The sequence below is a fragment of the Acomys minous genome, assembly GCF_964271855.1.
Source record: "Acomys minous genome assembly, chromosome: 1".
In the NCBI taxonomy this organism is placed as follows: Eukaryota; Metazoa; Chordata; class Mammalia; order Rodentia; family Muridae; genus Acomys; species Acomys minous.
Genome location: NC_140483.1, coordinates 178,885,209 through 178,896,168, shown reverse-complemented (window position 1 = coordinate 178,896,168; position 10,960 = coordinate 178,885,209). Strand labels below are relative to the sequence as shown.

At 41.0% G+C, this 10,960-nt stretch overlaps 1 long non-coding RNA gene across 1 annotated transcript; it reads right to left on the bottom strand.

Moving 5' to 3' along the window:
- Nucleotides 1-560: 560 nt before the first annotated feature.
- On the bottom strand, nucleotides 561-7,051 carry LOC311593218. The gene is made up of 3 exons (XR_014777617.1): nucleotides 6,993-7,051; nucleotides 1,442-1,508; nucleotides 561-707 (listed from the first exon to the last, which is right to left on the bottom strand). It is a non-coding gene; the product is annotated as an uncharacterized lncRNA (long non-coding RNA).
- Between the last annotated feature and the right edge of the window lie 3,909 nt (nucleotides 7,052-10,960).

The window sequence follows — 10,960 nt, the reverse complement described above, 5'->3', positions numbered from 1 at the left end:
AGAGAATGATAAGTTTTCTCCAGAGAAAGCATCACTGGGGGTGAACGGTAATGCAGGATGTAGAATTTGGGAAATGTTGGGAGAAATGTTTCTTCATGCATAAGAACCCAATATACAAGGAAAGAGAAAGGAGGTAAACCAGAGGAAAAATGCAGAAAAGAGAGGCTCAGCAGTTAAGAGCACTGTCTGCTTTTCCAGATGTCCTGAGTTCAATTCCCAGCAACCACATGATGACTCACAACCAACTATAATGAGATCTAATGCCCTCTTCTGGCCTGCAGCTGTACACGTAGGCAGAGCACTCATATACACAAGACTAATATATAAATCTAAATGAAAGAAGAAAAAGGGAAACACTATGCTCTGCCATGCAGCTGCCTCTCATCCTGCCTATGGCTTCACTTGTAGTCCTTTCTAACATTCCATGGACTGACATGTTTCTCCTTTGTCCTAAACCAGATTCAGTCTCTTGAAACCAACAGAGGCAAGACTCACACAATAGAAAATTTCTATTTTTATTTTTATTTTTTCTTGAAAATATCATCATCTGGTGGGAAAAAATTCTAGTCAAGAAACTCATCCAAGGTTTTCCAAGGCACTGGTAATCCATCAGGCTTCCATTTTTACTTGTTTTCAGGTCAAATTCTGGGCTACAATACCAGATGTGCTCAAGGTCTGCTTTTTGCTTACAACCATACAAAATACTCCTGTTTTGGAAACAGACACATGAAGTCATTAAAGGTTTCTTAAATCTAACAGCCTATAAAATGCCAGTTGTGCATATTATCTATTATTATATCTAGTGTTGAATATTTTAATTAGTACTGAAATTAATTCTTTCTATAAACGGTGCACATTGCTAACCATATTTAGCAGGTTTAAAACAAAATATCAAGACAAAGAACGAGCTATTCTACTTTGAAAAACCCATTGTTTTCTCCATTTCTATTCACATAGACTTAGAGGAAAAACTACTACAAATTTAAATCAAGTATAAATAAAAAGTGAACACTGAAACAGTAATTTTTACATTTTGACAGCAGTGAACTGGAAGTTTAAGTACAGAAGCTATAGAAACTGTTCAGCAATTGGCATTGACCAGACAGTGGATGGGAGTGGAAGGGAAGTTGGTAAGATAAGCATGGACACTCCCTTGCTAGATTGCCCTTCGGGACAGCCACAGTCATAATCCATGGGAGCTCCTCAAGAGCAAAGGCCAAACAGACCACTTCTGGGTAACACTTCAAATGAACACCTTTTGGGCCCAAGCTCCTGGGAAGAACAGAAGCCCAGCTAACACTGAGCAGAAAACATTCCACTCTCACCCCTGACTAATATACTTGATGGACATATATCTCTTGCTCTTAATTATTCTGTTCTTGAATCATATTATCCCTAGGCAATCTAAGGCTGAGTATACAATATCTCAGTAAGTACTCACAGAAAACTTGTTAGGAATAAAGGTGTCAGGAAATTTATGGAAATCATTCTTATAAATTCTATTTACCCTGTCAAACAAAGAAAGACAATTATTTATTCAAAAGAAAAATGGACCAACCAGAAATGTCTCTGTACAGGCTAATCCCCATAACCCTTATATCACAAGGACAATTAAATAAAGCTTGGAAAGAACATTTATTTCAGGCTCTTATCAGCTAGAGCCAGCTGATAGAGAAAGTGGGTGCTATGAGTGAACTCTTGAACCAGGAAAGAATCTGTACAAAGTATCTGTCAAGTGCTGTGACCTGAAAGCATGTTTCCATTTCTTGGTGTATCTTTATGACTGACAATGATTGCCTCTTGTTTGTTTTGTATGCTTGGAAACTAATTATATTGTTGAGACTGTCACAAACAAGAGATTTCTTCCTAGGGAAAAAAAATTAATCTCCTAGGTACAAGGTTGAATTAAAAGAAGAGAAATTTAGAGTGTCAAATTATGCCTTCCTTTTGCCTAACCTCCAGAGAGTCTGGGACCCTATTTAACAAGTACGAAACCTTCTAAGGGCCAGCTTGGAGGGACACACCTTTAATCTCAGCACTTGGGAGGCAGAGACAGGTAGATCTCTGTGACTTTAGCTCAAGTCTGATCTACATAGTGAGCTCCAGATCAGCCAGGGCTATACAGTGAGAACCTGTTGAAGAAGGGGGAAAAAACTGAAAAGAAGGGGAAAAGGAAGAAAAGGGAGGAGGAAGGGAAGGAGAGGGAGGGAGAGTAGTTCTGGACTAAAACCTAGACTTTCCTCTAGCATTTGTACCCTAATCTATTATACAACCGTAGTATTGGTGATAGCCATGGCCAGAAGCCATAACCTCAGTCACGTGTCACCATTCATTTAGCAAATGGGCTTCATTATAAATGTCCAGTGAGAAAAAAAGAAATGTCCAATAAAATATAATCCCTTTGTGAATTTCTAAATCTTACATCTGTTTGTTTTATTTCCTCCTTTGTACACATAAAAAGATGGCTTGTGATTGAGGTATAGTATATTATTTCTCTAAATGATTAGATGTGGAAAGCCAAGTTCAAGTTTCTAAAGGTTTGAGTTCAGCATGCCTGTGACCAAGCTGTATGGTGTGCCTTGCTGTAACCTGACTATATCATAACTGCAGCGACTGTCATGCAAAAGGCCAACTCAACATCTATAAGTGAAAAAATAATATACATAGGCAAATAATAGAGAATTTATCATCAAACTCCCTGCTCAGATGATTTATTATCTAAAATACTAGCACCCAATAAACCTAGAAGAGACATTTAATAAACAAAACACACAGCTCTGTAGCATAGTGGGGAAGCAATGGTTTAGTCAAAATGTGGTATCACAACAAAGCAAAATAGTTTTTCATATTAATTATGCCCAGGTGCTGGTGCACATGCCTTCAATCCCAACATATTGAAAGCAAAGACAGGCAGAATCTGAGTTTGAGGCCAGCCTGGTCTACAGAGCATGTTCCAGGAAAGCCAAGACTGCACAGAGAAATCCTGTCTAGAAACAGAAAGAAAGAAAAGAAAGGAGGAAGGAAAGGAAGGAAGGAGAAAAGAAAGAAAGAGGAAAGGGAAAAGGAGGGGAAAGAAAACAGACTAAGGATAAAGGCATAAATACAAGGATTATGTCTCAGACAATGTTGCAGCAATCTTTTTAATATTTGAAATTACCTTAGTTGAGATAATTTGAAAATATATACCATCATAGTCAGAAAACCTGAATCTCCAGGTTTTTGGTTGATGTGTTTCCTTATTTAACTTTCTCATTATGTTAAGCCATCCACTTCTTTGTTTCTTAGACACTGACCTATCAATAAATGAGTTCCTTCATCTGAGATAGATATGGAGTGCCTTACCAAGTAGCATATATGCCTGCTCTATTACTAAGTGCATATTATGGGCCAAAAGACATTCATTGTGAAACTAAATGACATGATCAACAAAGATGCCATATGGAAATTGCTCCTGCACACCATATCATGGTACCAGTCTCTGGCACTATTTGGAGACTAGAATACCAAGGCAGTCATCTGCTATAGACAAACTGCTCGTGCAACTGGAGGACTGGGTGGAGGATGTCAGAGCAGGAGAACGAAATGTTATGTCATCCTCCCAAGGCCCTTGATGTGGAAGGAACAATCAGGACACACACACACACACACACACACACACACACACACACACACACACATTATCACTGCAATTCCCCCACTACAAGGACCTGCAGTGTGGGAAAGGAAGTTCGGCATGGAATTTGAAAGCTAGATTTACAAGGTAGAAGATCTAAGAGCTTCAAGTGGGGAGGGTTTCCAGCATTTCAGGGAAATCTGTTTTGTTTATTTTCAGTCTAGACTGAGAGTACAAATGCCTAGGAAGTATACTTGAAGCCACAGGACACCCCAGGCCTGTTTTCTTCTTCCACACAGAGCCCTGGGTTATGGAATATAGGCAGGTCCTACACTCAGCGTTCACTTGTAGCTACAATGGTGCCTCTCATGCTCTCTGTGTCCAATCATCAATCTAGGTGATTGCCACAACTTTCCTTGAGTGTTCTCCTCGTGCCCCGACTCTACTGGCTTCTCACTATTAGATGTTTATCATTTAAGCCAGAGCAATTGCTACTTAGCTGCCAGCAATCTCTGTCCTATATTCAGTATTATTTTCTTGAGATCAAGTTTAAGCACAGACCTACCCTGCTGAACTTTTTTTAGTGGCTTCTGATAGATGTTCAATGAAAATGTAGGCTATTCTTGTATGGGTTCTGATTTTTAAAAAATCAATATCATGATTCAAACCCTGCCTTTGAAGAATAAAATTATGTCATTTGCCGTGAAAGAGGTAGAATTGGAAGTCATCGTCTTACAGAAATCATCCAGACCCAGAAATACAAATATCACATCTTCTCTCATATGTGGAACATAGATTTTATATACATTTTAAAATACCCTGTCTTTGCTAGCTGCCAACTTGGGAAGTTTTCTCCACCTCTTTGATTCTGAAGTTCCTCATCTAATAGAGGAGATAATAGCAACCCTTCATGTACTTACTGTTAAGAGCCAATGACAGATCCTTGAAATAACTGAGAACTACGGCCAGGTCACAGTAACTCTGGGGTATTGTTGTTTGACCAGCCCACTGCCATTAGCTACAAAAGTGCACCCCAATCTACCCTTCACTCTCTCCAGCTGTCCGTCTTGCTTCTGTGCGCCACAATCAGTAACCTCAATTCTCGTGTATCAGTTCAGACCCATCCCAGTCCCACAGACCAAAAGACGCACACACCTAATCTTTAACAACTTTAAAATATCAATCCTGGTCTCAGGAAAACTGAGACTCAAAAAAAGGTGAAGTAACCTGGTGCAGGGAACTGAGATTATAAGTAACAGCACACAGAGCTCGAATCAGTCCTACCCCAACTATATCTTTACAACAACATGGTACCTTTATGCCAGCTGGTTTCCTAAATGCTTCCATTAAAGCGTTTTAATCACATATGCATTTCCTGAACCTTGGAACCTCTGCATTCAGAGGAAGAATCTGGGCCTCTCTTGAACTTTACAGCCACCTCAGCTAAGTGATTCTAGGACTAGCAAGGTTATGCAAGGTCCAGATGTCGGTTACACATGGTAATACAGCTCTATCCGGATCACTCTTTTGAAACTGCACTCTAGGTAGCCTATATTACTTATCACATATTATATTATGTATAGTATATATATAGTATACTATAATATTATACAACATATAACAAATAATGCTACCTGAAGGTGCCATGCTTGAGGAACCAGTAAAGATATCACATGAAGAAGCCCAGGCACCTGTGGAACACAGGGAAGCTATCTCAACCAAACTCTGCCCACACTGTAAAATTCATGAGATACACAAGTTATCCTTGTTATTTAACTCAGGAAATAATGAGTGTTTTGTTTCTCAATAATAAAATCCAGAAAGGCTGTAGAAACCTTTAATATCAATTAAAGGTCTGATGATAGGCCTTCCATAGTCTTCACATGTAGAGTCACCTCTGCCTACAAGTCATCAGCAACTAGCACACACAGACCCTCACTTAAAGAGCTATGAGCTGACCTGGATCACTGCGGATGCCTCTCCTTAAGTCTATACCTGGGTATTAAGGGCTCAAATACAAAATCAAAGCATCTAGGTTTGTTCTTGTTTGCTACTAAGTTCTGCTGCTTCATCTGTCTCCACCTCTGTCTCCTCCAAATGAAGTAAAGTAAAATTTCCATTTTGGCCACAATGCAGAAACCTACATACAAATCCTATGAAAGCTTTAGTTTTTGATTTAATTGCTTTCCCACTGATGAGATGAAATAGTAAGAGGAGCGACATAAAGGAGGAGGATTTGTTTCTGCTCATGGTTTCTGAGAAATCAATCTATCCTGGTCGGAAAGCAAGGCCGAGCCACTCAGCTCAGCTCATGGCAGGCAGAGACAGCAACAGAACACCACCAGGAACAAGATGTGCCTCAGAAACCCACTTTCAAGCTACACTCCCAAAGCCTATAGAAACTCCCCCAAATAATGCCACTAGCTGAAGGCTAAATGTTCAAAATGGGCTCATTTAGATTCAAATTGTAACAGTATTTAACAAGAGTTTTCGTTATGTTGTGGTATATGTGGGAACGCTGATTACATTGCACAACAAATATTTATTTGTTTTCTTGTTTGAACTATTAGTCTTGTGGGGGAAAGGACAGTATATCCATAATATCTAACCCTTAGAATATGAAAAATATCACTTTGAATCAATAAATAAATAGGTAAGAGGTGCTGAATAAACAATGCTTACTTGTAGGAGACATCAGATGGAAAAGATCTCAGGTTCTGAGAAATTTATTGTTGGATGTATGCTAGTGTCCACATCCTAGCCAATTTTTGTCCACAAGAAGACCTACGGAGTCAACTAAGCTGGACCCATGGGGGCTCTCAGAGATGGAACACCAACCAAAGAGCATCCATGGATTCCCTGGCCCCCTGCACATATATAGCAGATATGCAGCTTGGTCTTGATGTGTATCCCCTAACAACTGTAGTAGAGGCCCCGCTCTGACTCTGATGCCACCATGTGGATCCCATTCCCCTAACTGGGCTACCTTGTCTGGCCTCAGTGGGAGAGGATGTGCCTAGTTCTGCAGGGACCTAATGTCCCAGGGCAGGTTGGTACCCATGGAGCACCTCCTCCCCCTTCTCTGAGGAGGACAGGGAGGAATGGGAAGGAGTTGTGTAATGAGTGGGGGGAGACTGGGAGGAGAGGAGGGTGCCTGCAATCAGGATGTAAAGTGAAAAAAACAAATAATTTTCTAAGGGAAAGCCTCTGCCAAAAGTCTCATATAGAGCCCTTTCCTCCTTGTAGCCCTTTTACAGTGTGTCGTCTAGAAGCCTGACCTTGCCAAGCAAAATCTAGTTAATCTTTACAGTGCCATTCCCTTTTATGGACTTGGCAGTGCCATATGGTGGCAGTACCACTGAAAGGACTCTGCTCTTACCTGATGAGCAGGTTTGTGTTGCACTAAAGCAAATAATTTGCCTCTTGCATCATCCATCGTATTTCCTCGGTGATTTCTGCTCAGTGGAAAACACAAGCAAAGAAGTTACTGAACGGCAACACCACCTCTAGTAATGATATGAGAAAGCAAGTTCTACAGTTGATTTTTCCTTCAGTGTAGAATACCCACGTGCATATGTTACCTATGAATTCTCATGATAAAACATGACAATCAATGGATATTCCTGATGAGGAGCAGTAACCATTAGTTGAGCCCGCTGCTATTGCAGGACAGCAGGACCAGCCGAGGATAACTGGGTCTCCTTGTTGATAAAATCCCAGTGTACCAATCACTTCCTCAAGATGTTCTCTTTCTTCAGCTAATTAAAATCCAACAGGTTGTCCTTCGAAGCAAATGTGGAATGTATCTCATTGTTGCTGTGATTACAGGCTGTGTGTTTATTATAGCTTTAAACCGTGTCTACATTCTTTCTCAGAAGGAGCTGTTTGAAGCCAGCAGAACGCTGAGGTTTGGACACATTTCTGAGGTATGCCACCACAGCTTCTGATTGGGCAGCCACTCTCGGACCATGTAGGCCTTTTGCTGTTGACTCACCAGAGGGTAGCAACTTAGAAGCTTGATGTCAGCATGCAAGAATGTCAGGCTGCTCTCTCTGGCAACCACCCTCCTGCCCCCCTCAACTCCTCACTCAACCCAGAGCAACGCAAGGCCGCCTAGGTTTACACTCTAGCCAACCTCCTGCCTGGGCTTTTCACTGCCCTGGATATCTATCGTGCTCCAGAAAAACAGAAACAAAAGCAAAGGGACAAACAAACAAAAAACCCAGATCTTAGTTGACAATGCTAAACTCTGGTTGTGATGGGGTATGGCTGTCTGTGTAGCTCTCTGTAACACACACACACACACACACACACACACACACACACACTTTTTCCAACAGAAAACACCAGAATGCAGGATGTAATCTGTCAGAAGGTATAAGCAAGATTTCTAAATTATTGAGGCATGCCTATACTCCTGATTATTTATTTGCCTCAAATTCCTCATCTCTCTGAGTACTCTGACTGAAGCCTCCTTGGACTTAGGACTGTCTCTGGAGTGTTTTACAATTCCATGATCTGAAACAACTACTAGATTTATTGTTTTAGGGGAGTGGCTTCCTGCTGCTCATGTGCCATGACAGTGCTGCCAGACAGCTTGCAGCCTGGCTCTGACAGTGTCTACTTTTGAACACTACCTAGTTTCATATCTCCTCTGATCTTAGCACCATCTCCTCATTTAGCAGAAAAGAGTGATGTGTCTAAGTTCGTTAAAATGTCCGTGTTCACAGGATCTTTTCAATGGTTGTGGTTTTCGGCAACTGAGATCCATGGATCCCTGGCCAAGGTCAAGCAGTCACATGATACAGTCAAGCAAAGTGGAAGTGGTGATTCGCAGGAACTAAGAATTCCCTAATTCAACTCGCTAGTGTGTGGAGGTTCAAAGATTAAGGCTGTTTGACTCCTTGAGCAAACCAGGATCAAGATAAAATTAACCTCTTACATCCTGTCTTCATTCCACTTGTTTAACCTTGATGAATAGCTACAACTTCATGTCCTCCATTTTGTCTCCAGCTTAGCTAACGCAGAGGGTATATCCCGCCCCATGCCCTCCCCTGTGCAAATATTCCCATATCCCAATCCTCCAAGTTTGCTAATATGACTTTTATGGGAAGAGTTTAAGATTAATTTAAGATGAATTAACTTAATTTCTCAGTGATCCAGGTAGGCAAGAAATCCAGTAATAGGTTTCCTTGTAGATGCACATAGAGAAGAGGCTAAGGGAGACAAGAAGATAGCACATACTACAGTGAGTAAACTTTCTGACAAGACACTGGGAGTTGAGAAATTCTCCCATATGGCCTCTGTGGAAGGCAAGGTCCTGCTGGCGTCCGGACTGAATTGACCACCACTAGAACTGTGCGTTGATTTCCATTGTTTTAAAATGATTTGTAGTCAGTAGATGATATATATGGAAAAATAATCTGTTACAAACTCTATATCATACTAAGGATAGTGCAGGCAACCCGGAACTTGATGGAACAACTCTACTTTTAATGTCCTGTATGAATGTTCATGAGTCAGGTAGCCATGGCACTCCATGCGTGCAACCCCAACATTAAGGAGGCGAGAGCAGGACAGACACTAATTAGAAGGCCAGTCTGAACTAATTAATGAGTTCTGGCTATCCAGCACTACAAAGATTGATTCTCTCTCTCTCTCTCTCTCTCTCTCTCTCTCTCTCTCTCTCTCTCTCTCTCTCTCACACACACACACACACACACACACACACACACACACACCCCAAACTTAATTAATTAATTAATCAGTATGGCAACTAGCAGTTTGAAAGTCGAGCAAATAATGGAAAATACTAGCACTTCAGCAAAACTGAGAAGCTTCGTCTATCAGAAAGCAGTGCCCATCCAGCATTCCTGTTGACAACAGGGCTCAGTCTGCGGAATCCCTGCCTGTTTTACTGAATCATAACTTTAAATTTCCTGCATTTAATGTGTTGGTTCAAAATCCAAACAGGCAAATGGCACTCTGTGGGCATGACCAAACATATCTAAGTGCTGAGATGTAACCACAGTGGTCAGCTGTGGTTCATGAACCAAATGACCCTTTAAAAAATACAGAAGATGTGCATGACAGCCAAAAATCAGGCTGCTTTTCCCCACTCAGGGCCTCTTCTCCGTTCCTCAGTTACTTATAGTCACCCACACTTACCCTGTGGGCAGAGAGAAGGGCACTGCTGAAGGCTCATGTTCATCTTTCTTGGCACCTCCTCTCTTTTACTGTGATGACTTAATTTTCACTCTAGCCATCTAGAAGTACAGGTGTGTGTGTGTGTGTGTGTGTGTGTGTGTGTGTGTGACAGAGAGAGAGAGAGAGAGAGAGAGAGAGAGAAAACAGAGAGAGAGCAAGAAAGACAGAGACAGACTGAGAGAGAGAGAGAGACAGAGATTGCTTTAGAAGAAAAACAAAACAAATCCAGGGAGAATTGAAAATCCAAGGCCATTTTTCTGACCTTTCATCGTAAGAATTAATATACATTTACTTTAAAAAGGGATGGTATTTCAGGTAAAATACAAGCGATAAACTGCCTCTTCCAGCTCCCAATTTCAGTGTAAGTGTCCTACAGTGACTTTTAAAGTAACGCAGTGAGATGCACTTTTTCTGTCTGTTTATGAAGGTGGCCAGGAAGAACATGAAGAATGATGAAATTATACAAAAGCCAAGATTCACATGGCAGCTGTTAGGAAAGACCACACTGAGGAGAGAACATACCAATTTTCATGATAGAAATTTTTGTCATGGAAATAATCTGCAAAAAGAGATACCCTTAAGGCTCCTTCTGAAAGCTAGAAAGATTTAAAAATAATTTCAGGAATATATAGAGAAACATGTCTCCTTACTAATATACAATTATCCTCAAATGGAAATTAAGAATAACAAAAACCCTAAGTCAATAACAAAAGGACAGGCAACCCTTTTCTTGAGGGTGGGGGGCAGCGCTGTCCTGGACTCACTTTGTATACCAGGCTGGCCTCGATCTCATAGAGATCCACCTGCCACTGCCTTCCCAAGTGCTGGGCTTACAGGCTCCATTCTTTATTTTTTTTTTTAAATGGGCAAAAGATTTAAATAGAAATTTCACCAGAGAAGATGAAGAATGTCTAATACACACTGAAATTGTGCTGGGCATCAATAGTCATCAGGAAAATCCCAAAGAAAACCATCAGCTTCAGTCTGTCAAAGGCAGCAAAACAGACACTTGTTGGCGAGAATGAGAAGTGAGAACCTCACACATTGCTCTTTCCAGTACTAAAGGCATAGCCACCTGGAAAATCAGCGTGACAGTTGCTCAAAGAGTCAGATAGTGGTCATCCATATAGCAGTCTACCC